General features: G+C 44.8%; 9 non-coding genes across 9 annotated transcripts; all 9 read right to left on the bottom strand.

Moving 5' to 3' along the window:
* Positions 1-4672: 4672 nt before the first annotated feature.
* LOC127677037 (small nucleolar RNA SNORD116) lies at positions 4673-4765 on the bottom strand. The gene has a single exon (XR_007976440.1). It is a non-coding gene; the product is annotated as a small nucleolar RNA SNORD116 (small nucleolar RNA).
* A 2554-nt stretch (positions 4766-7319) lies between these two features.
* On the bottom strand, positions 7320-7413 carry LOC127676360 (small nucleolar RNA SNORD116). The gene has a single exon (XR_007975842.1). It is a non-coding gene; the product is annotated as a small nucleolar RNA SNORD116 (small nucleolar RNA).
* A 2553-nt stretch (positions 7414-9966) lies between these two features.
* On the bottom strand, positions 9967-10060 carry LOC127676415 (small nucleolar RNA SNORD116). Its single transcript, XR_007975893.1, has one exon. It is a non-coding gene; the product is annotated as a small nucleolar RNA SNORD116 (small nucleolar RNA).
* Positions 10061-12612: 2552 nt separating this feature from the next.
* Positions 12613-12705, bottom strand: LOC127677011 (small nucleolar RNA SNORD116). Its single transcript, XR_007976415.1, has one exon. It is a non-coding gene; the product is annotated as a small nucleolar RNA SNORD116 (small nucleolar RNA).
* Positions 12706-15255: 2550 nt separating this feature from the next.
* On the bottom strand, positions 15256-15348 carry LOC127677010 (small nucleolar RNA SNORD116). Its single transcript, XR_007976414.1, has one exon. It is a non-coding gene; the product is annotated as a small nucleolar RNA SNORD116 (small nucleolar RNA).
* Positions 15349-17899: 2551 nt separating this feature from the next.
* On the bottom strand, positions 17900-17992 carry LOC127677009 (small nucleolar RNA SNORD116). Its single transcript, XR_007976413.1, has one exon. It is a non-coding gene; the product is annotated as a small nucleolar RNA SNORD116 (small nucleolar RNA).
* A 1902-nt stretch (positions 17993-19894) lies between these two features.
* LOC127677008 (small nucleolar RNA SNORD116) lies at positions 19895-19987 on the bottom strand. Its single transcript, XR_007976412.1, has one exon. It is a non-coding gene; the product is annotated as a small nucleolar RNA SNORD116 (small nucleolar RNA).
* Positions 19988-22536: 2549 nt separating this feature from the next.
* Positions 22537-22629, bottom strand: LOC127677023 (small nucleolar RNA SNORD116). Its single transcript, XR_007976426.1, has one exon. It is a non-coding gene; the product is annotated as a small nucleolar RNA SNORD116 (small nucleolar RNA).
* Positions 22630-25178: 2549 nt separating this feature from the next.
* LOC127676438 (small nucleolar RNA SNORD116) lies at positions 25179-25272 on the bottom strand. Its single transcript, XR_007975916.1, has one exon. It is a non-coding gene; the product is annotated as a small nucleolar RNA SNORD116 (small nucleolar RNA).
* Between the last annotated feature and the right edge of the window lie 736 nt (positions 25273-26008).

The following is a 26008-nucleotide window of genomic DNA, read 5'->3' as shown; positions in this document are numbered from 1 at the left end:
AATTCCTTCTACGAAGCCACAATTACGCTGATACCAAAGCCACACAAAGATCCAACAAAGAAAGAGAACTTCAGACCAATTTCCCTTATGAACATCGATGCAAAAATACTCAACAAAATTCTTGCCAACCGAATCCAAGAACACATCAAAACGATCATCCACCATGATCAAGTAGGCTTTATCCCGGGAATGCAGGGTTGGTTCAATATACGGAAATCCATCAATACAATCCACTACATAAACAAACTCAAAGAACAAAACCACATGGTCATTTCATTGGATGCTGAAAAAGCATTTGACAAAATTCAGCATCCTTTCATGCTTAAAGTCTTGGAGAGAACAGGAATTCAAGGCCCATACCTAAACATAGTAAAAGCAATATACAGCAAACCGGTAGCCAGCATCAAACTAAACGGAGAGAAACTTGAAGCAATCCCACTGAAATCAGGGACCAGACAAGGCTGCCCCCTTTCTCCTTATCTTTTCAATATTGTACTTGAGGTACTAGCTCGGGCAATTCGACAACATAAGGAGGTCAAAGGGATACAAATTGGAAAGGAGGAAGTCAAACTATCATTATTTGCAGACGACATGATCGTCTACCTAAGTGACCCAAAGAACTCCACTAGAGAGCTCCTACAGCTGATAAACAACTTCAGCAAAGTGGCAGGTTACAAAATCAACTCAAGCAAATCAGTGGCCTTCCTATACTCAAAGGATAAGCAGGCTGAGAAAGAAATTAGGGAAATGACCCCCTTCACAATAGCCACAAACAGTATAAAGTATCTTGGGGTGACTCTTACCAAACATGCGAAAGATCTGTATGGCAAGAACTTCAAGACTCTGAAGAAGGAAATGGAAGAAGACCTCAAAAAATGGGAAAACCTCCCATGCTCATGGATCGGTAGAATCAATATAGTTAAAATGGCCATTTTGCCTAAAGCACTATACAGATTCAATGCAATACCCATCAAAATCCCAACTCAATTCTTCACAGAGTTAGAAAGAGCAATTATCAAATTCATCTGGAACAACAAAAAACCCAGGATAGCTAAAACTATTCTCAGCAACAAAAGAAAATCTGGGGGAATCAGTATCCCTGACCTCAAGCAATACTACAGAGCAATAGTGTTAAAAACTGCATGGTATTGGTACAGTGACAGGCAGGAGGATCAATGGAACAGGATTGAAGATCCAGAAATGAACCCACACACCTATGGCCACTTGATCCTCGACAAAGAGGCTGAAAACATCCAATGGAAAAAAGATAGCCTTTTCAACAAATGGTGCTGGTTCAACTGGAGGTCAGCATGCAGAAGAATGCGAATTGATCCATCCTTGTCTCCTTGTACTAAGCTCAAATCCAAATGGATCAAGGACCTCCACATAAAGCCAGACACTCTGAAGCTAATAGAAAAGAAACTGGGGAAGACCCTTGAGGACATCGGTACAGGGAGAAAGTTTCTGAACAGAACACCAATAGCGTATGCTCTAAGAGCAAGAATTGACAAATGGGACCTCATAAGGTTACAGAGTTTCTGTAAGGCAAAGGACACCATCAAGAGGACAGATCGGCAACCAACAAATTGGGAAAAGATCTTCACCAATCCTACATCAGATAGAGGGCTAATATCCAATATATATAAAGAACTCAAGAAGTTAGACTCCAGAAAACCGAACAACCCTATTAAAAAATGGGGTACAGAGTTAAACAAAGAATTCTCACCTGAAGAACTTCGGATGGCGGAGAAGCATCTTAAAAAATGCTCCACTTCATTAGTCATTAGGGAAATGCAAATCAAAACAACCCTAAGATTTCATCTTACACCAGTCAGAATGGCTAAGATTAAAAATTCAGGAGACAGCAGGTGTTGGAGAGGGTGCGGTGAAAGAGGAACACTCCTCCACTGCTGGTGGGGTTGCAAATTGGTACAACCACTCTGGAAAGCAGTCTGGCGGTTCCTCCGAAAACTGGGCACCTCACTTCCAGAAGATCCTGCTATACCACTCCTGGGCATATACCCAGAGGATTCCCCACCATGTAATAAGGATACATGCTCTACTATGTTCATAGCAGCCCTATTTATAATTGCCAGATGCTGGAAAGAACCCAGGTATCCCTCAACAGAAGAGTGGATACAAAAAATGTGGTATATCTACACAATGGAGTACTATTCAGCCATTAGAAACAATGAATTCATGAAATTCTTAGGCAAATGGATGGAGCTAGAGAACATCATACTAAGTGAGGTAACCCAGACTCAAAAGGTGAATCATGGTATGCACTCACTAATAAGTGGTTATTAACCTAGAAAATTGGAATACCCAAAACATAATCCACACATCAAATGAGATACAAGAAGAAAGCAGGAGTGGTCCCTGGTTCTGGAAAGACTCAGTGAAACAGTATTTGGCAAAACCAGAACGGGGAACTGGGAAGGGGTGGGAGGGAGGACAGGGGAAGAGAAGGGGGCTTACGGGACTTTCGGGGAGTGGGGGGGGGCTAGAAAAGGGGAAATCATTTGAAATGTAAATAAATTATATCAAATAAAAAAAAAGACAAAAAAAAAAAAAAAAAAAGAATGAAGATGAGCTTACTGAGTCCTTTGGGCTTGTCAGATTTTACAGACTCCCATAACACTCCTGCTCTTGTCAACCTGTAGGCTTCCTCCATACACATAGGGGCTATGTGTCCACTCTGACCTCGGATGGGGACATAACACGCCCTTTGTTATCAAGTGCTTGCTGGGCCTTCACCTCCATCCAAGGCCTTAAGGATGAAATGTGAGCTGCTCCACTGATGAACCGCAAATTCCAAGATGACCTGAACACCAACCTAATCGACAAAAGTTCTCTACTATATTAACAAGAAATTAAGGGCACATGATACAGCATGTAGCAAGAAAATTGCGCTAACATGGGCAATCACACTTCTGCTTCAGTAAAAAAGGTGAGAATGTGGAGTCGGCTCTGGGGAAATTCACCACAAATATGTCCTTTCAGGGATGTCGATCTGGTCCACATAAATATCTTCCATCATGGCTCTTATCCTACTCTGACTTCTTCGACTGGCTACTGGAATGAGGCAGAAATCAAACAAGTAAACTGATTCTGCTTTCAAGCTCATAAGTAGCAGGCTTTACTGGCCCTGGAACAACATATCTCTCTGACTCTCTGTATCTCTCTCTCAATATTTTTCTCTAGCTCTCTCTCCGTCTTTGTCTCTGTCTCTTGGTGTGTGTATGTTATGAGTGTGTGTGTATAGAGGTGCGTATGTGGGGGTTTGTGTGGGGTGGTGTTTGTCTGTGTTTCTTTGTGTGTGTTTCTGTGTGGCTCTCTCACTTTCCTTGATAAGCTCTCACTGGTGGTTTCATGCCTCTTTGGTCCATCTTTTGTCTTCTCTTTTGTCTCTTGTGAATAGTTCGTCTTTCATGGGACCACCATAGTTTATCTGCTATGCAATGATTTTTCCTTGCTGAAAGAATTATCACGACAAACCCCTCAGTAGCACCAACAGAGGCATGTCACATTGGGACTTAGATCCTCTAATCCATGGTGCAAATTGACTCATGGCCATAAATTTAATCAACTATGCCACCTCCATTTAAAAATTCCAGTTTTTCTTTGCAAGTGCCAATGAACATTGGTCTCAAGCTAGGTTTCAAGGATATCCTGAGACCCATTGAGCATTTCCTCCTATGAACAGCTAGCAATTGGCTTTAAGGTAGATTTAAATCACTATCTCAGAAAATATAATAGTACCATGATCCATGAGTTTGTAGTTTTATAGGAAGATCGTTCCGGTATTTTCTCATAAGCCTACCATTGTGAGCAGATCTCAAGGATCTGTAACTTTGACATTGTGAAGGAGGCCTGAAAAAATGTGGAAAAATATCAAGGGATATCTCAAACACACGATTTAACGGATATCTCCACCACACTATTTAAGATAAATGCATTCATTAAATGTGGAGGTTCCTGCCCAATCTCCCTCCACACATCAATTTCAGTCACAGGTCTGCAAATCTCATGCTTTGACTTGAGTCCACCAACGGCTCATGAATCCAGGGACATAAGGAATTGTGTCAATCAGGTGGAACCTTACAGGAGACATGTCTAGCATCATCTCTAATTGATCAACCTTGCTCTATTTCTAAGCTATTTGCGTGGGAATCTCGCAGACTTCAGGTCACAAAGTCCCCTCTTGTCCACTTTAATCTTCCAGAGTCTATAAAAGTGCCCAAGCTATGCTACTCAATCAGGCTACACTTCTCCTGCAGCCTGCACTCCATTGTCTCTCTGCCTGGCAACACAAGTGTGTTATCATTCATGTCAGCATTTCAGAAAAGCCTCAAACCCATATGAAGAGCCAAACTTTGGTGCCAAACCTATTCCTTCTGCTTCAAATTCCAGTGTCCTTTAGGTCTGCACAACACTCCTTGAGCAAGCGGCTCTACCTTCTAAGTCCCTGCCAAGAATGTCATCAAAAGCTACTGGAGCAAGCCACAAGAAAAAAGGGGCCTGCCATGGCCTCGGCCATGGTTTCCTGAGGAGTAGGACAAGCACATACCCATTTTTAGAGTGTCTGGCTAAAGCCCGAGGAAGCAAGGGCAAAGGGGTGCTTGGCCTGCCTGTTTCTGATGCCCATAGGACCTGGAGGACCCCTGGTGCCGGACCTCAGTTTCGATGAGAGTTGCAATATTGAGTTTTCATTCATTTTGTTCAGCTTTCCAAGGAATGTTTGACTGGGAATCATCATCGATCCAAGCACTCTGCAGTGCCTTTCACAAAGACCTTGTGGGTACTCTGGAGTGCTTGGGTGTTGGGAGAGCAAGGAACTGCCGGCCATTGCCCATTCATTTCTAGGGATCAATCAATTGGCCGAAGCTCCAAACAAGTGAGAACCGGAGGCCCTAATCCTGCTTCGTGTCCCTAAAGCACAGGGCACAAACCATACAGTTCCTCACAGCTCTACCTAGACCTGAGCACATTGAGTTCCTGGAGCAAATTCATGTGTTCCTTACCTTTTCTCTAAGGTACCCTTGAGCAAGGCAGCAACAGTTAGCCAGTTCATCGGATGATCAGTGCGGTGCCATGACCAGTCAACCAATGTTGGTGAGTTCATTTCTTCTGAGTTTCACCACGGGCCCTTGCTGGAAAGGAATGCCACCCTGTGAAGACAGCAAGAGCACATGCCGCCATTTTAGTGGGACCCATGCAAAGCAAGAATGAAGATGAGCTTACTGAGTCCTTTGGGCTTGTCAGATTTTACAGACACCCATAATACTCCTGCTCTTGTCAACCTGTAGGCTTCCTCCATACACCTAGGGGCTATGTGTCCACTCTGACCTCGGCTGGGGACATAGCACGCCCTTTGTTATCAAGTGCTTGCTGGGCCTGCACCTCCATCCAAGGCCTTAAGGATGAAATGTGAGCTGCTCCACTGATGAACCGCAAATTCCAAGATGACCTGAACACCAACCTACTCGACAACAGTTCTCTACTATATTAACAAGAAATTAAGGGCACATGATACAGCATGTAGCAAGAAAATTGCACTAACATGGGCAATCACACTTCGGCTTCAGTATAAAAGGTGAGAATGTGGAGTCGGCTCTGGGGAAGTTCACCACAAATATGTCCTTTCAGGGATGTCGATCTGGTCCACATAAGTATCTTCCATCATGGCTCTTATCCTACTCTGACTTCTTCAACTGGCTACTGGAATGAGGCAGAAATCAAACAAGTAAACTGATTCTGCTTTCAAGAGCATAAGTAGCAGGCTTTACTGGCCCTGGAACAACATATCTCTCTGACTCTCTGTATCTCTCTCTCAATATTTTTCTCTAGCTCTCTCTCCGTCTTTGTCTCTGTCTCTTGGTGTGTGTATGTTATGAGTGTGTGTGTATAGAGGTGCGTATGTGGGGGTTTGTGGGGGGCGGTATTTGTCTGTGTTTCTTTGTGTGTGTTTCTGTGTGGCTCTCTCACTTTCCTTGATAAGCTCTCACTGGTGGTTTCATGCCTCTTTGGTCCATCTTTTGTCTTCTCTTTTGTCTCTTGTGAATAGTTTGTCTTTCATGGGACCACCATAGTTTATCTGCTATGCAATGATTTTTCCTCGCTGAAAAGAATTATCACGACAAACCCCTCAGTAGCACCAACAGAAGCATGCCACATTGGGACTTAGATCCTCTAATCCATGGTGCAAATTGACTCATGGCCATAAATTTAATCAACTATGCAACCTCCATTTAAAAATTCCAGTTTTTCTTTGAAAGTGCCAATGAACATTGGTCTCAAGCTAGGTTTCAAGGATATCCTGAGACCCATTAAGCATTTCCTCCTAAGAACAGCTAGCAATTGGCTTTAAGGTAGATTTAAATCACTATCTCAGAAAATATAATAGTACCATGATCCATGAGTTTGTAGTTTTGAAGGAAGATCGTTCCGGTATTTTCTCATAAGCCTACCATTGTGAGCAGATCCCAAGGATCTGTAACTTTGACATTGTGAAGGAGGCCTGGAACAATGTGGAAAGATATCAAGGGATATCTCAAACACACGATTTAACGGATATCTCCACCACACTATTTAAGACAAATGCATTCATTAAATGTGGAGGTTCCTGCCCAATCTCCCTCCACACATCAATTTCAGTCACAAGTCTGCAAATCTCATGCTTTGACTTGAGTCCACCAACGGCTCATGAATCCAGGGACATAAGGAATTGTGTCAATCAGGTGGAACCTTACAGGAGACATGTCTAGCATCATCTCTAATTGATCACCCTTGCTCTATTTCTAAGCTATTTGCATGGGAATCTTGCAGACTTCAGGCCACAAAGTCCCCTCTTGTCCACTTTAATCTTCCACAGTCTATAAAAGTTCCCAAGCTATGCTACTCAATCAGGCTACACTTCTCCTGCAGCCTGCACTCCATTGTCTCTCTGCCTGGCAACACAAGTGTGTTATCATTCATGTCAGCATTTCAGAAAAGCCTCAAACCCATATGAAGAGCCAAACTTTGGTGCCAAACCTATTCCTTCTGCTTGAAATTCCAGTGTCCTTTAGGGCTGCATAACACTCCTTGAGCAAGCGGCTCTACCTTCTAAGTCCCTGCCAAGAATGTCATCAAAAGCTACAGGAGGAAGCCACAAGAACAAAAGGGCCTGCCATGGCCTCGGCCATGGTTTCCTGAGGAGTAGGACAAGCACATACCCATTTTTAGTGTGTCTGGCTAAAGCCCGAGGAAGCAAGGGCAAAACGGTGCTTGGCCTGCCTGTTTCTGATGCCCATAAGACCTGGAGGACCCCAGGTGCCGGACCTCAGTTTCGATGAGAGTTGCGGTACTGAGTTTTCACTCATTTTGTTCAGCTTTTCCAAGGAATGTTTGACTGGGAATCATCATCGATCCAAGCATACTGCAGTGCCTTTCACAAAGACCTTGTGGGTACTTTGGAGTGTTTGGGTGTTGGGAGAGCAAGGAACTGCCGGCCATTGCCCATTCATTTCTAGGGATCAATCAATGGGCCTAAGCTCCAAACAAGGGAGAACCAGAGGCCCTAATCCTGCTTCGTGTCCCTAAAGCACAGGGCACAAACCATACAGTTCCTCACAGCTCTACCAAGACCTGAGCACATTGAGTTCCTGGAGCAAATTCATGTGTTCTTTATCTTTTCTCTAAGGTACCCTTGAGCAAGGCAGCAACAGTTAGCCAGTTCATCGGATGATCAGTGCGGTGCCATGATGAGTCAACCAATGTTGGTGTGTTCATTTCTTCGGAGTGTCACCACGGGCCCTTGCTGGAAAGGAATGCCACCCTGTGAAGACAGCAAGAGCACATGCCACCATTTTAGTGCGACCCATGCAAAGCAAGAATGAAGATGAGCTTACTGAGTCCTTTGGGCTTGTCAGATTTTACAGACACCCATTACACTCCTGCTCTTGTCAACCTGTAGGCTTCCTCCATAAACATAGGGGCTATGTGTCCACTCTGACCTCGGATGGGGACATAGCACGCCCTTTGTTATCAAGTGCTTGCTGTGCCTTCAACTCCATCCAAGGCCTTAAGGATGAAATGTGAGCTGCTCCACTGATGAACCGCAAATTCCAAGATGACCTGAACACCAACCTACTCGACAACAGTTTTCTACTATATTAACAAGAAATTATGGGCACATGATACAGCATGTAGCAAGAAAATTGCACTAACATGGGCAATCATACTTCTGCTTCAGTATAAAAGGTGAGAATGTGGAGTCGGCTCTGGGGAAGTTCACCACAAATATGTCCTTTCAGGGATGTCGATCTGGTCCACATAAGTATCTTCCATCATGGCTCTTATCCTACTCTGACTTCTTCAACTGGCTACTGGAATGAGGCAGAAATCAAACAAGTAAACAGATTCTGCTTTCAAGCTCATAAGTTGCAGGTTTTACTGGCCCTGGAACAGCATATCTCTCTGACTCTCTGTATCTCTCTCTCAATATTTTTCTCTAGCTCTCTCTCCGTCTTTGTCTCTGTCTCTTGGTGTGTTTATGTTATGAGTGTGTGTGTATAGAGGTGCGTATGTGGGGGTTTGTGGGGGGGGTGTTTGTCTGTGTTTCTTTGTGTGTGTTTCTGTGTGGCTCTCTCACTTTCCTTGATAAGCACTCAGTGGTGGTTTCATGCCTCTTTGGTCCATCTTTTGTCTTCTCTTTTGTCCTTTGTGAATAGTTCGTCTTTCATGGGACCACCATAGGTTATCTGCTATGCAATGATTTTTCCTTCCTGAAAAGCATTATCACGACAAACCCCTCAGTAGCACCAACAGAGGCATGCCACATTGGGACTTAGATCCTCTTATCCATGGTGCAAATTGACTCATGGCCATAAATTTAATCAACTATGCAACCTCCATCTTAAAATTCCAGGTTTTCTTTGCAAGTGCCAATGAACATTGGTCTCAAGCTAGGTTTCAAGGATATCCTGAGACCCATTGAGCATTTCCTCCTATGAACAGCTAGCAATTGGCTTTAAGGTAGATTTAAATCACTATCTCAGAAAATATAATAGTACCATGATCCATGAGTTTGTAGTTTTGAAGGAAGATCGTTCCGGTATTTACTCATAAGCCTACCATTGTGAGCAGATCTCAAAGATCTGTAACTTTGACATAGTGAAGGAGGCCTGGAACAATGTGGAAAGATATCAAGGGATATCTCAAACACACGATTTAACGGATATCTCCACCACACTATTTAAGACAAATGCATTCATTAAATGTGGAGGTTCCTGCCCAATCTCCCTCCACACATCAATTTCAGTCACAGGTCTGCAAATCTCATGCTTTGACTTGAGTCCACCAACGGCTCATGAATCCAGGGACATAAGGAATTGTGTCAATGCGGTGGAACCTTACAGGAGACATGTCTAGCTTCATCTCTAATTGATCAACCTTGCTCTATTTCTAAGCTATTTGCGTGGGAATCTTGCAGACTTCAGACCACAAAGTCCCCTCTTGTCCACTTTAATCTTCCACAGTCTATAAAAGTGCCCAAGCTATGCTACTCAATCAGGCTACACTTCTCCTGCAGCCTGCACTCCATTTTCTCTATGCCTGGCAACACAAGTGTGTTATCATTCATGTCAGCATTTCAGAAAAGCCTCAAACCCATATGAAGAGCCAAACTTTGGTGCCAAACCTATTCCTTCTGCTTCAAATTCCAGTGTCCTTTAGGGCTGCACAACACTCCTTGACCAAGCGGCTCCATCTTCTAAGTCCCTGCCAAGAATGTCATCAAAAGCTACGGAAGGAAGCCACAAGAACAAATGGGCCTGCCATGGCCTCGGCCATGGTTTCCTGAGGAGTAGGACAAGCACATACCCATTTTTAGTGTGTCTGGCTAAAGCCCGCGGAAGCAAGGCAAAAGGGGAGCTTGGCCTGCCTGTTTCTGATGCCCATAGGACCTGGAGGACCCCAGGTGCCGGACCTCAGTTTCGATGAGAGTTGCGGTACTGAGTTTTCACTCATTTTGTTCAGCTTCTCCAAGGAATGTTTGATTGGGAATCATCATCGATCCAAGCACTCTGCAGTGCCTTTCACAAAGACCTTGTGGGTACTCTGGAGTGCTTGGGTGTTGGGAGAGCAAGGAACTGCCGGCCATTGCCCATTCATTTCTAGGGATCAATCAAACGGCCTAAGCTCCAAACAAGGGAGAATCAGAGGCCCTAATCCTGCTTCGTGTCCCTAAAGCACAGGGCACAAACCATACAGTTCCTCACAGCTCTACCAAGACCTGAGCACATTGAGTTCCTGGAGCAAATTCATGTGTTCCTTACCTTTTCTCTAAGATACCCTTGAGCAAGGCAGCAACAGTTAGCCAGTTCATCGGATAATCAGTGCGGTGCCATGACGAGTCAACCAATGTTGGTGTGTTCATTTCTTCTGAGTGTCACCACGGGCCCTTGCTGGAAAGGAATGCCACCCTGTGAAGACAGCAAGAGCACATGCCGCCATTTTAGTGGGACCCATGCAAAGCAAGAATGAAGATGAGCATACTGAGTCCTTTGGGCTTGTCAGATTTTACAGACACCCATAACACTCCTGCTCTTGTCAACCTGTAGGCTTCCTCCATACACATAGGGGCTATGTGTCCACTCTGACCTCGGCTGGGGACATAGCACGCCCTTTGTTATCAAGTGCTTGCTGGGCCTTGACCTCCATCCAAGGCCTTAAGGATGAAATGGGAGCTGCTCCAATGATGACCCGCAAATTCCAAGATGACCTGAACACCAACCTACTCGACAACAGTTCTCTACTATATTAACAAGAAATTCAGGGCACATGATACAGCATGTAGCAAGAAAATTGCACTAACATGGGCAATCACACTTCTGATTCAGTATAAAAGGTGAGAATATGAAATCGGCTCTGGGGAAGTTCACCACAAATATGTCCTTTCAGGGATGTCGATCTGGTCCACATAAATATCTTCCATCATGGCTCTTATCATACTCTGACTTCTTCAACTGGCTACTGGAATGAGGCAGAAATCACACAAGTAAACTGATTCTGCTTTCAAGCTCATAAGTAGCAGGCTTTACTGGCCCTGGAACAACATATCTCTCTGACTCTCTGTATCTCTCTCTCAATATTTTTCTCTAGCTCTCTCTCCGTCTTTGTCTCTGTCTCTTGGTGTGTGTATGTTATGAGTGTGTGTGTATAGAGGTGCGTATGTGGGGGATTGTGGGGGGGTGTTTGTCTGTTTTTCTTTGTGTGTGTTTCTGTGTGGCTATCTCACTTTCCTTGATAAGCTCTCAGTGGTGGTTTCATGCCTCTTTGGTCCATCTTTTGTCTTCTCTTTTGTCTCTTGTGAATAGTTCGTCTTTCATGGGACCACCATAGTTTATCTGCTATGCAATGATTTTTCCTTGCTGAAAAGAATTATCACAACAAACCCCTCAGTAGCACCAACATAGGCATGCCACATTGGGACTTAGATCCTCTTATCCATGGTGCAAATTTACTCGTGGCCATAAATTTAATCAACTATGCAACCTCCATTTAAAAATTCCAGTTTTTCTTTGAAAGTGCCAATGAACATTGGTCTCAAGCTAGATTTCAAGGATATACTGAGACCCATTGAGCATTTCCTCCTATGAACAGCTAGCAATTGGCTTTAAGGTCGATTTAAAGCACTATCTCAGAAAATATAATAGTACCATGATCCATGAGTTTGTAGTTTTGAAGGAAGATGGTTCCGGTATTTTCTCATAAGCCTACCATTGTGAGCAGATCTCAAGGATCTGTAACTTTGACATTGTGAAGGAGGCCTGGAACAATGTGGAAAGATATCAAGGGATATCTCAAACACACGATTTAACGGATATCTCCACCACACTATTTAAGACAAATGCATTCATTAAATGTGGAGGTTCCTGCCCAATCTCCCTCCACACATCAATTTCAGTCACAGGTCTGCAAATCTCATGCTTTGACTTGAGTCCACCAACGGCTCATGAATCCAGGGACATAAGGAATTGTGTCAATCAGGTGGAACCTTACAGGAGACATGTCTAGCTTCATCTCTAATTGATCAACCTTGCTCTATTTCTAAGCTATTTGCGTGGGAATCTTGCAGACTTCAGGCCACAAAGTCCCCTCTTGTCCACTTTAATCTTCCACAGTCTATAAAAGTGCCCAAGCTATGCTACTCAATCAGGCTACACTTCTCCTGCAGCCTGCACTCCATTGTCTCTCTGCCTGGCAACACAAGTGTGTTATCATTCATGTCAGCATTTCAGAAAAGCCTCAAACCCATATGAAGAGCCAAACTTTGGTGCCAAACCTATTCCTTCTGCTTCAAATTCCAGTGTCCTTTAGGGCTGCACAACACTCCTTGAGCAAGCGGCTCTACCTTCTAAGTCCCTGCCAAGAATGTCATCAAAATCTACGGGAGGAAGCCACAAGAACAAAAGGGCCTGCCATGGCCTCGGCCATGGTTTCCTGAGGAGTAGGACAAGCACATACCCATTTTTAGTGTGTCTGGCTAAAGCCCGAGGAAGCAAGGGCAAAGGGGTGCTTGGCCTGTCTGTTTCTGATGCCCATAGGACCTGGAGGACCCCAGGTGCCGGACCTCAGTTTCGATGAGAGTTGCGGTACTGAGTTTTCACTCATTTTGTTCAGCTTTCCAAGGAATGTTTGATTGGGAATCATCATCGATCCAAGCACTCTGCAGTGCCTTTCACAAAGACCTTGTGGGTACTCTGGAGTGCTTGGGTGTTGGGAGAGCAAGGAACTGCTGGCCATTGCCCATTCATTTCTAGGGATCAATCAATCGGCCTAAGCTCCAAACTAGGGAGAACCAGAGGCACTAATCCTGCTTTGTGTCCCTAAAGCACAGGGCACAAACCATACAGTTCCTCACAGCTCTACCAAGACCTGAGCACATTGAGTTCCTGGAGCAAATTCATGTGTTCCTTACCTTTTCTCTAAGGTACCCTTGAGCAAGGCAGCAACAGTTAGCCAGTTCATCGGATGATCAGTGCGGTGCCATGACGAGTCAACCAATGTTGGTGTGTTCATTTCTTCTGCGTGTCACCACGGGCCCTTGCTGGAAAGGAATGCCACCCTGTGAAGACAGCAAAAGCACATGCCGCCATTTTAGTGGGACCCATGCAAAGCAAGAATGAAGATGAGCTTACTGAGTCCTTTGGGCTTGTCAGATTTTACAGACACCCATAACACTCCTGCTCTTGTCAACCTGTAGGCTTCCTCCATACACATAGGGGCTATGTGTCCACTCTGACCTCGGCTGGGGACATAGCACGCCCTTTGTTATCAAGTGCTTGCTGGGCCTTCACCTCCATCCAAGGCCTTAACGATGAAATGGGAGCTGCTCCACTGATGAACCGCAAATTCCAAGATGACCTGAACACCAACCTACTCGACAACAGTTCTCTACTATATTAACAAGAAATTCAGGGCACATGATACAGCATGTAGCAAGAAAATTGCACTAACATGGGCAATCACACTTCTGCTTCAGTATAAAAGGTGAGAATATGAAATCGGCTCTGGGGAAGTTCACCACAAATATGTCCTTTCAGGGATGTCGATCTGGTCCACATAAGTATCTTCCCTCATGGCTCTTATCCTACTCTGACTTCTTCAACTGGCTACTGGAATGAGGCAGAAATCAAACAAGTAAACTGATTCTGCTTTCAAGCTCATAAGTAGCAGGCTTTACTGGCCCTGGAACAACATATCTCTCTGACTCTCTGTATCTCTCTCAATATTTTTCTCTAGCTCTCTCTCCCTCTTTGTCTCTGTCTCTTGGTGTGTGTATGTTATGAGTGTGTGTGTATAGAGGTGCGTATGTGGGGGTTTGTTGGGGGGTGTTTGTCTGTGTTTCTTTGTGTGTGTTTCTGTGTGGCTCTCTCACTTTCCTTGATAAGCTCTCAGTGGTGGTTTCATGCCTCTTTCTTCCATCTTTTTTCTTCTCTTTGTCTCTTGTGAATAGTTCGTCTTTCATGGGACCACCATAGTTTATCTGCTATGCAATGATTTTTCCTTGCTGAAAAGAATTATCATGACAAACCCCTCAGTAGCACCAACAGAGGCATGCCACATTGGGACTTAGATCCTCTAATTCATGGTGCAAATTGACACATGGCCATAAATTTAATCAACTATGCAACCTCCATTTAAAAATTCCAGTTTTTCTTTGCAAGTTCCAATGAACATTGGTCTCAAGCTAGGTTTCAAGGATATCCTGAGACCCATTGAGCATTTCCTCCTATGAACAGCTAGCAATTGGCTTTAAGGTAGATTTAAATCACTATCTCAGAAAATATAATAGTACCATGACCCATGAGTTTGTAGTTTTGAAGGAAGATCGTTCCGGTATTTTCTCATAAGCCTACCATTGTGAGCAGATCTCAAGGATCTGTAACTTTGACATTGTGAAGGAGGCCTGGAACAATGTGGAAAGATATCAAGGGATATCTCAAACACACGATTTAACGGATATCTCCACCACACTATTTAAGACAAATGCATTCATTAAATGTGGAGGTTCCTGCCCAATCTCCCTCTACACATCAATTTCAGTCACAGGTCTGCAAATCTCATGCTTTGACTTGAGTCCACCAACGGCTCATGAATCCAGGGACATAAGGAATTGTGTCAATCAGGTGGAACCTTACAGGAGACATGTCTAGCTTCATCTCTAATTGATCAACCTTGCTCTATTTCTAAGCTATTTGCATCGGAATCTTGCAGACTTCAGGCCACAAAGTCCCCTCTTGTCCACTTTAATCTTCCACAGTCTATAAAAGTGCCCAAGCTATGCTACTCAATCAGGCTACACTTCTCCTGCAGCCTGCACTCCATTGTCTCTCTGCCTGGCAACACAAGTGTGTTATCATTCATGTCAGCATTTCAGAAAAGCCTCAAACCCATATGAAGAGCCAAACTTTGGTGCCAAACCTATTCCTTCTGCTTCAAATTCCAGTGTCCTTTAGGGCTGCACAACACTCCTTGAGCAAGCGGCTCTACCTTCTAAGTCCCTGCCAAGAATGTCATCAAAATCTACGGGAGGAAGCCACAAGAACAAAAGGGCCTGCCATGGCCTCGGCCATGGTTTCCTGAGGAGTAGGACAAGCACATACCCATTTTTTAGTGTGTCTGGCTAAAGCCCGAGGAAGCAAGGGCAAAGGGGTGCTTGGCCTGTCTGTTTCTGATGCCCATAGGACCTGGAGGACCCCAGGTGCCGGACCTCAGTTTCGATGAGAGTTGCGGTACTGAGTTTTCACTCATTTTGTTCAGCTTTCCAAGGAATGTTTGATTGGGAATCATCATCGATCCAAGCACTCTGCAGTGCCTTTCACAAAGACCTTGTGGGTACTCTGGAGTGCTTGGGTGCTGGGAGAGCAAGGAACTGCCGGCCATTGCCCATTCATTTCTAGGGATCAATCAATCGCCCTAAGCTCCAAACAAGGGAGAACCAGAGGCCCTAATCCTGCTTCATGTCCTTAAAGCACAGGGCACAAACCATACAGTTCCTCACAGCTCTACCAAGACCTGAGCACATTGAGTTCCTGGAGCAAATTCATGTGTTCCTTACCTTTTCTCTAAGGTACCCTTGAGCAAGGCAGCAACAGTTAGCCAGTTCATCGGATGATCAGTGCGGTGCCATGACGAGTCAACCAATGTTGGTGTGTTCATTTCTTCTGAGTGTCACCACGGGCCCTTGCTGGAAAGGAATGCCACCCTGTGAAGACAGCAAGAGCACATGCCGCCATTTTAGTGGGACCCATGCAAAGCAAGAATGAAGATGAGCTTACTGAGTCCTTTGGGCTTGTCAGATTTTACAGACACCCATAACACTCCTGCTCTTGTCAACCTGTAGGCTTCCTCCATACACATAGGGGCTATGTGTCCACTCTGACCTCGGCTGGGGACATAGCACGCCCTTTGTTATCAAGTGCTTGCTGGGCCTTCACCTCCATCCAAGGCCTTAACGATGAAATGGGAGCTGCTCCACTGATGAACCGCAAATTCCAAGATGACCTGAACACCAACCTACTCGACAACAGTTCTCTACTATATTAACAAGAAATTCAGGGCACATGATACAGCATGTAGCAAGAAAATTGCACTAACATGGGCAATCACACTTCTGCTTCAGTATAAAAGGTGAGAATATGAAATCGGCTCTGGGGAAGTTCACCACAAATATGTCCTTTCAGGGATGTCGATCTGGTCCACATAAGTATCTTCCCTCATGGCTCTTATCCTACTCTGACTTCTTCAACTGGCTACTGGAATGAGGCAGAAATCAAACAAGTAAACTGATTCTGCTTTCAAGCTCATAAGTAGCAGGCTTTACTGGCCCTGGAACAACATATCTCTCTGACTCTCTGTATCTCTCTCTCAATATTTTTCTCTAGCTCTCTCTCCGTCTTTGTCTCTGTCTTTTGGTGTGTGTATGTTATGAGTGTGTGTGTATAGAGGTGCGTATGTGGGGGTTTGTTGGGGGGTGTTTGTCTGTGTTTCTTTATGTGTGTTTCTGTGTGGCTCCTTCACTTTCCTTGATAAGCTCTCAGTGGTGGTTTCATGCCTCTTTCTTCCATCTTTTTTCTTCTCTTTGTCTCTTGTGAATAGTTCGTCTTTCATGGGACCACCATAGTTTATCTGCTATGCAATGATTTTTCCTTGCTGAAAAGAATTATCACGACAAACCCCTCAGTAGCACCAACAGAGGCATGCCACATTGGGACTTAGATCCTCTAATTCATGGTGCAAATTGACTCATGGCCATAAATTTAATCAACTATGCAACCTCCATTTAAAAATTCCAGTTTTTCTTTGCAAGTGCCAATGAACATTGGTCTCAAGCTAGGTTTCAAGGATATCCTGAGACCCATTGAGCATTTCCTCCTATGAACAGCTAGCAATTGGCTTTAAGGTAGATTTAAATCACTATCTCAGAAAATATAATAGTACCATGATCCATGAGTTTGTAGTTTTGAAGGAAGATCGTTCCGGTATTTTCTCATACGCCTACCATTGTGAGCAGATCTCAAGGATCTGTAACTTTGACATTGTGAAGGAGGCCTGGAACAATGTGGAAAGATATCAAGGGATATCTCAAACACACGATTTAACGGATATCTCCACCACACTATTTAAGACAAATGCATTCATTAAATGTGGAGGTTCCTGCCTAATCTCCCTCTACACATCAATTTCAGTCACAGGTCTGCAAATCTCATGCTTTGACTTGAGTCCACCAACGGCTCATGAATCCAGGGACATAAGGAATTGTGTCAATCAGGTGGAACCTTACAGGAGACATGTCTAGCTTCATCTCTAATTGATCAGCCTTGCTCTATTTCTAAGCTATTTGCGTCGGAATCTTGCAGACTTCAGGCCACAAAGTCCCCTCTTGTCCACTTTAATCTTCCACAGTCTATAAAAGTGCCCAAGCTATGCTACTCAATCAGGCTACACTTCTCCTGCAGCCTGCACTCCATTGTCTCTCTGCCTGGCAACACATGTGTGTTATCATTCATGTCAGCATTTCAGAAAAGCCTCAAACCCATATGAAGAGCCAAACTTTGGTGCCAAACCTATTCCTTCTGCTTCAAATTCCAGTGTCCTTTAGGGCTGCACAACACTCCTTGAGCAAGCAGCTCTACCTTCTAAGTCCCTGCCAAGAATGTCATCAAAATCTACGGGAGGAAGCCACAAGAACAAAAGGGCCTGCCATGGCCTCGGCCATGGTTTCCTGAGGAGTAGGACAAGCACATACCCATTTTTAGTGTGTCTGGCTAAAGCCCGAGGAAGTAAGGGCAAAGGTGTGCTTGGCCTGTCTCTTTCTGATGCCCATAGGACCTGGAGGACCCCAGGTGCCGGACCTCAGTTTCGATGAGAGTTGCGGTACTGAGTTTTCACTCATTTTGTTCAGCTTTCCAAGGAATGTTTGATTGGGAATCATCATCGATCCAAGCACTCTGCAGTGCCTTTCACAAAGATCTTGTGGGTACTCTGGAGTTCTTGGGTGTTGGGAGAGCAATGAACTGCCGGCCATTGCCCATTCATTTCTAGGGATCAATCAATCGGCCTAAGCTCCAAACTAGGGAGAACCAGAGGCCCTAATCCTGCTTCGTGTCCCTAAAGCACAGGGCACAAACCATACAGTTCCTCACAGCTCTACCAAGACCTGAGCACATTGAGTTCCTGGAGCAAATTCATGTGTTCCTTACCTTTTCTGTAAGGTACCCTTGAGCAAGGCAGCAACAGTTAGCCAGTTCATCGGATGATCAGTGCGGTGCCATGACGAGTCAACCAATGTTGGTGTGTTCATTTCTTCTGAGTGTCACCACGGGCCCTTGCTGGAAAGGAATGCCACCCTGTGAAGACAGCAAGAGCACATGCCGCCATTTTAGTGGGACCCATGCAAAGCAAGAATGAAGATGAGCATACTGAGTCCTTTGGGCTTGTCATATTTTACAGACACCCATAACACTCCTGCTCTTGTCAACCTGTAGGCTTCCTCCATACACATAGGGGCTATGTGTCCACTCTGACCTCGGCTGAGGACATAGCATGCCTCTTTGGTCCATCTTTTTTCTTCTCTTTGTCTCTTGTGAATAGTTCGTCTTTCATGGGACCACCATACTTTATCTGCTATGCAATGATTTTTCCTTGCTGAAAAGAATCATCACGACAAACCCCTCAGTAGCACCAACAGAGGCATGCCACATTGGGACTTAGATCCTCTAATTCATGGTGCAAATTGACTCATGGCCATAAATTTAATCAACTATGCAACCTCCATTTAAAAATTTCAGTTTTTCTTTGAAAGTGCCAATGAACATTGGTCTCAAGCTAGGTTTCAAGGATATCCTGAGACCCATTGAGCATTTCCTCCTATGAACAGCTAGCAATTGGCTTTAAGGTAGATTTAAATCACTATCTCAGAAAATATAATAGTACCATGATCCATGAGTTTGTAGTTTTGAAGGAAGATCGTTCCGGTATTTTCTCATAAGCCTACCATTGTGAGCAGATCTCAAGGATCTGTAACTTTGACATTGTGAAGGAGGCCTGGAACAATGTGGAAAGATATCAAGGGATATCTCAAACACACGATTTAACGGATATCTCCACCACACTATTTAAGACAAATGCATTCATTAAATGTGGAGGTTCCTGCCCAATCTCCCTCTACACATCAATTTCAGTCACAGGTCTGCAAATCTCATGCTTTGACTTGAGTCCACCAACGGCTCATGAATCCAGGGACATAAGGAATTGTGTCAATCAGGTGGAACCTTATAGGAGACATGTCTAGCTTCATCTCTAATTGATCAACCTTGCTCTATTTCTAAGCTATTTGCGTGGGAATCTTGCAGACTTCAGGCCACAAAGTCCCCTCTTGTCCACTTTAATCTTCCACAGTCTATAAAAGTGCCCAAGCTATGCTACTCAATCAGGCTACACTTCTCCTGCAGCCTGCACTCCATTGTCTCTCTGCGGGGCAACACAAGTGTGTTATCACTCATGTCAGCATTTCAGAAAAGCCTCAAACCCATATGAAGAGCCAAAGTTTGGTGCCAAACCTATTCCTTCTGCTTCAAATTCCAGTGTCCTTTAGGGCTGCACAACACTCCTTGAGCAAGCGGCTCTACCTTCTAAGTCCCTGCCAAGAATGTCATCAAAATCTACGGGAGAAAGCCACAAGAACAAAAGGGCCTGCCTTGGCATCGGCCATGGTTTCCTGAGGAGTAGGACAAGCCCATACCCATTTTTAGTGTGTCTGGCTAAAGCCCGAGGAAGCAAGGGCAAAGGGGTGCTTGGCCTGTCTGTTTCTGATGCCCATAGGACCTGGAGGACCCCAGGTGCCGGACCTCAGTTTCGATGAGAGTTGCGGTACTGAGTTTTCACTCATTTTGTTCAGCTTTCCAAGGAATGTTTGATTGGGAATCATCATCGATCCAAGCACTCTGCAGTGCCTTTCACAAAGACCTTGTGGGTACTCTGGAGTGCTTGGGTGTTGGGAGAGCAAGGAACTGCCGGCCATTGCCCATTCATTTCTAGGGATCAATCAATCGGCCTAAGCTCCAAACTAGGGAGAACCAGAGGCCCTAATCCTGCTTCTTGTCCCTAAAGCACAGGGCACAAACCATACAGTTCCTCACAGCTCTACCAAGACCTGAGCACATTGAGTTCCTGGAGCAAATTCATGTGTTCCTTACCTTTTCTCTAAGGTACCCTTGAGCAAGGCAGCAACAGTTAGCCAGTTCATCGGATGATCAGTGCGGTGCCATGACGAGTCAACCAATGTTGGTGTGTTCATTTCTTCTGAGTGTCACCACGGGCCCTTGCTGGAAAAGAATGCCACCCTGTGAAGACAGCAAGAGCACATGCCGCCATTTTAGTGGGACCCATGCACAGCAAGAATGAAGATGAGCTTACTGAGTCCTTTGGGCTTGTCAGATTTTACAGACACCCATAACACTCCTGCTCTTGTCAACCTGTAGGCTTCCTCCATACCCATAGGGGCTATGTGTCCACTCTGTCCTCGGCTGGGGACATAGCACGCCCTTTGTTATCAAGTGATTGCTGGGCCTTCACCTCCATCCAAGGCCTTAACGATGAAATGGGAGCTGCTCCACTGATGAACAGCAAATTCCAAGATGACCTGAACACCAACCTACTGGACAACAGTTCTCTACTATATTAACAAGAAATTCAGGGCACATGATACAGCATGTAGCAAGAAAATTGCACTAACATGGGCAATCACACTTCTGCTTCAGTATAAAAGGTGAGAATATGAAATCTGCTCTGGGGAAGTTCACCACAAATATGTCCTTTCACGGATGTCGATCTGGTCCACATAAGTATCTTCCCTCATGGCTCTTATCCTACTCTGACTTCTTCAACTGGCTACTGGAATGAGGCAGAAATCAAACAAGTAAACTGATTCTGCTTTAAGCTCATAAGTAGCAGGCTTTACTGGCCCTGGAACAACAAATCTCTCTAACTCTATGTATCTCTCTCTCAATATTTTTCTCTAGCTCTCTCTCCGTCTTTGTCTCTGTCTCTTGGTGTGTGTATGTTATGAGTGTGTGTGTATAGAGGTGCGTATGTGGGGGTTTGTTGGGGGGTGTTTGTCTGTGTTTCTTTGTGTGTGTTTCTGTGTGGCTCTCTCACTTTCCTTGATAAGCTCTCAGTGGTGGTTTCATGCCTCTTTGGTCCATCTTTTTTCTTCTCTTTGTCTCTTGTGAATAGTTCTTCTTTCATGGGACCACCATAGTTTATCTGCTATGCAATGATTTTTCCTTGCTGAAAAGAATTATCACGACAAACCCCTCAGTAGCACCAACAGAGGCATGCCACATTGGGACTTAGATCCTCTAATTCATGGTGCAAATTGACTCATGGCCATAAATTTAATCAACTATGCAACCTCCATTTAAAAATTCCAGTTTTTCTTTGAAAGTGCCAATGAACATTGGTCTCAAGCTAGGTTTCAAGGATATCCTGAGACCCATTGAGCATTTCCTCCTATGAACAGCTAGCAATTGGCTTTAAGGTAGATTTAAATCACTATCTCAGAAAATATAATAGTACCATGATCCATGAGTTTGTAGTTTTGAAGGAAGATCGTTCCGGTATTTTCTCATAAGCCTACCATTGTGAGCAGATCTCAAGGATCTGTAATTTTGACATTGCGAAGGAGGCCTGGAACAATGTGGAAAGATATCAAGGGATATCTCAAACACACGATTTAACGGATATCTCCACCACACTATTTAAGACAAATGCATTCATTAAATGTGGAGGTTCCTGCCCAATCTCCCTCCACACATCAATTTCAGTCACAGGTCTGCAAATCTCATGCTTTGACTTGAGTCCACCAACGGCTCATGAATCCAGGGACATAAGGAATTGTGTCAATCAGGTGGAACCTTACAGGAGACATGTCTAGCTTCATCTCTAATTGATCAACCTTGCTCTATTTCTAACCTATTTGCGTGGGAATCTTGCAGACTTCAGGCCACAAAGTCCCCTCTTGTCCACTTTAATCTTCCACAGTCTATAAAAGTGCCCAAGCTATGCTACTCAATCAGGCTACACTTCTCCTGCAGCCTGCACTCCATTGTCTCTCTGCCTGTCAACACAAGTGTGTTATCATTCATGTCAGCATTTCAGAAAAGCCTCAAACCCATATGAAGAGCCAAACTTTCGTGCCAAACCTATTCCTTCTGCTTCAAATTCCAGTGTCCTTTAGGGCTGCACAACACTCCTTGAGCAAGCGGCTCTACCTTCTAAGTCCCTGCCAAGAATGTCATCAAAATCTACGGAGGAAGCCACAAGAACAAAAGGGCCTGCCATGGCCTCGGCCATGGTTTCCTGAGGAGTAGGACAAGCTCATACCCATTTTTAGTGTGTCTGGCTAAAGCCCGAGGAAGCAAGGGCAAAGGGGTGCTTGGCCTGTCTGTTTCTGATGCCCATAGGACCTGGAGGACCACAGGAGCCGGACCTCAGTTTCTATGAGAGTTGCGGTACTGAGTTTTCACTCATTTTGTTCAGCTTTCCAAGGAATGTTTGATTGGGAATCATCATCGATCCAAGCACTCTGCAGGGCCTTTCACAAAGACCTTGTGGGTACTCTGGAGTGCTTGGGTGTTGGGAGAGCAAGGAACTGCCGGCCATTGCCCATTCATTTCTAGGGATCAATCAATCGGCCTAAGCTGCAAACTAGGGAGAACCAGAGGCCCTAATCCTGCTTCGTGTCCCTAAAGCACAGGGCACAAACCATACAGTTCCTCACAGCTCTACCAAGACCTGAGCACATTGAATTCCTGGAGCAAATTCATGTGTTCCTTACCTTTTCTCTAAGGTACCCTTGAGCAAGGCAGCAACAGTTAGCCAGTTCATCGGATGATCAGTGCGGTGCCATGACCAGTCAACCAATGTTGGTGTGTTCATTTTCGGAGTGTCACCACGGGCCCTTGCTGGAAAGGAATGCCACCCTGTGAAGACAGCAAGAGCACATGCCGCCAATTCAGTGGGACCCATACAAAGCAAGAATGAAGATGAGCATACTGAGTCCTTTGGGCTTGTCAGATTTTACAGACACCCATAACACTCCTGCTCTTGTCAACCTGTAGGCTTCCTCCATACACATAGGGGCTATGTGTCCACTCTGACCTCGGCTGGGGACATAGCACGCCCTTTGTTATCAAGTGCTTGCTGGGCCTTCACCTCCATCCAAGGCCTTAAGGATGAAATGGGAGCTGCCCCACTGATGAACCGCAAATTCCAAGATGACTTGAACACCAACCTACTCGACAACAGTTCTCTACTATATTAACAAGAAATTCAGGGCACATGATACAGCATGTAGCAAGAAAATTGCACTAACATGGGCAATCACACTTCTGCTTCAGTATAAAAGGTGAGAATATGAAATCTGCTCTGGGGAAGTTCACCACAAATATGTCCTTTCACGGATGTCGATCTGGTCCACATAAGTATCTTCCATCATGGCTCTTATCCTACTCTGACTTCTTCAACTGGCTCCTGGAATGAGGCAGAAATCAAACAAGTAAACTGATTCTGCTTTCAAGCTCATAAGTAGCAGGCTTTACTGGCCCTGGAACAACATATCTCTCTGACTCTATGTATCTCTCTCTCAATATTTTTCTCTAGCTCTCTCTCCGTCTTTGTCTCTGTCTCTTGGTGTGTGTATGTTATGAGTGTGTTTGTATAGAGGTGCGTATGTGGGGGATTGTTGGGGGGATGTTTTTCTGTGTTTCTTTGTGTGTGTTTCTGTGTGGCTCTCTCACTTTCCTTGATAAGCTCTCAGTGGTGGTTTCATGCCTCTTTGGTCCATCTTTTTTCTTCTCTTTGTCTCTTGTGAATAGTACGTCTTTCATGGGACCACCATAGTTTATCTGCTATGCAATGATTTTTCCTTGCTGAAAAGAATTATCACGACAAACCCCTCAGTAGCACCAACAGAGGCATGCCACATTGGGACTTATATCCTCTAATTCATGGTGCAAATTGACTCATGGCCATAAATTTAATCAACTATGCAACCTCCATTTAAAAATTCCAGTTTTTCTTTGCAAGTGCCAATGAACATTGGTCTCAAGCTAGGTTTCAAGGATATCCTGAGACCCATTGAGCATTTCCTCCTATGAACAGCTAGCAATTGGCTTTAAGGTAGATTTAAATCACTATCTCAGAAATATAATAGTACCATGATCCATGAGTTTGTAGTTTTGAAGGAAGATCGTTCCGGTATTTTCTCGTAAGCCTACCATTGTGAGCAGATCTCAAGGATCTGTAACTTTGACATTGTGAAGGAGGCCTGGAACAATGTGGAAAGATATCAAGGGATATCTCAAACACACGATTTAATGGATATCTCCACCACACTATTTAAGACAAATGCATTCATTAAATGTGGAGGTTCCTGCCCAATCTCCCTCCACACATCACTTTCAGTCACAGGTCTGCAAATCTCATGCTTTGACTTGAGTCCACCAACGGCTCATGATCCAGGGACATAAGGAATTGTGTCAATCAGCTGGAACCTTACAGGAGACATGTCTAGCATCATCTCTAATTGATCAACCTTGCTCTAATTCTAAGCTATTTGTGTGGGAATCTTGCATACTTCAGGCCACAAAGTCCCCTCTTGTCCACTTTAATCTTCCACAGTCTATAAAAGTGCCCAAGCTATGCTACTCAATCAGGCTACACTTCTCCTGCAGCCTGCACTCCATTGTCTCTCTGCCTGGCAACACAAGTGTGTTATCATTCATGTCAGCATTTCAGAAAAGCCTCAAACCCATATGAAGAGCCAAACTTTGGTGCCAAACCTATTCCTTCTGCTTCAAATTCCAGTGTCCTTTAGGGCTGCACAACACTCCTTGAGCAAGCGGCTCTACCTTCTAAGTCCCTGCCAAGAATGTCATCAAAAGCTACCGGAGCAAGCCACAAGAACAAAAGGGCCTGCCATGGCCTCGGCCATGGTTTCCTGAGGAGTAGGACAAGCCCATACCCATTTTTAGTGTGTCTGGCTAAAGCCTGAGGAAGCAAGGGCAAAGGGGTGCTTGGCCTGCCTGTTTTCTGATGCCCATAGGACCTGGAGGACCCCAGTTGCCGGACCTCAGTTTCGATGAGAATTGCGGTACTGAGTTTTCACTCATTTTGTTCAGCTTTTCCAGGGAATGTTTGACTGGGAATCATCATCGATCCAAGCACTCTGCAGTGCATTTCACAAAGACCTTGTGGGTACTCTGGAGTGCTTGGGTGTTGGGAGAGCAAGGAACTGCCGGCCATTGCCCATTCATTTCTAGGAATCAATCAATCGGCCTAAGCTCCAAACAAGGGAGAACCAGAGTCCCTAATCCTGCTTCGTGTCCCTAAACCACAGGGCACAAACCATACAGTTCCTCACAGCTCTACCAAGACCTGAGCACATTGAGTTCCTGGAGCAAATTCATGTGATCCTTACCTTTTCTCTAAGGTACCCTTGAGCAAGGCAGCAACAGTTAGCCAGTTCATCGGATGATCAGTGCGGTGCCATGACGAGTCAACCAATTTTGGTGTGTTCATTTCTTCTGAGTGTCACCACGGGCCCTTGCTGGAAAGGAATGCCACCCTGTGAAGACAGCAAGAGCACATGCTGCCATTTTAGTGGGACCCATGCACAGCAAGAATGAAGATGAGCTTACTGAGTCCTTTGGGCTTGTCAGATTTTACAGACACCCATAACACTCCTGCTCTTGTCAACCTGTAGGCTTCCTCCATACACATAGGGGCTATGTGTCCACTCTGACCTCGGCTGGGGACATAGCACGCCCTTTGTTATCAAGTGCTTGCTGGGCCTTCACCTCCATCCAAGGCCTTAAGGATGAAATGGGAGCTGCTCCACTGATGAACCGCAAATTCCAAGATGACCTGAACACCAACCTACTCGACAACAGTTCTC

Source organism: Apodemus sylvaticus, chromosome 1 (genome assembly GCF_947179515.1).
Source record: "Apodemus sylvaticus chromosome 1, mApoSyl1.1, whole genome shotgun sequence".
NCBI lineage: Eukaryota > Metazoa > Chordata > Mammalia > Rodentia > Muridae > Apodemus > Apodemus sylvaticus.
Note: the sequence above shows the minus strand (reverse complement) of the source record. Positions and strands in the feature narration are given on the sequence as shown.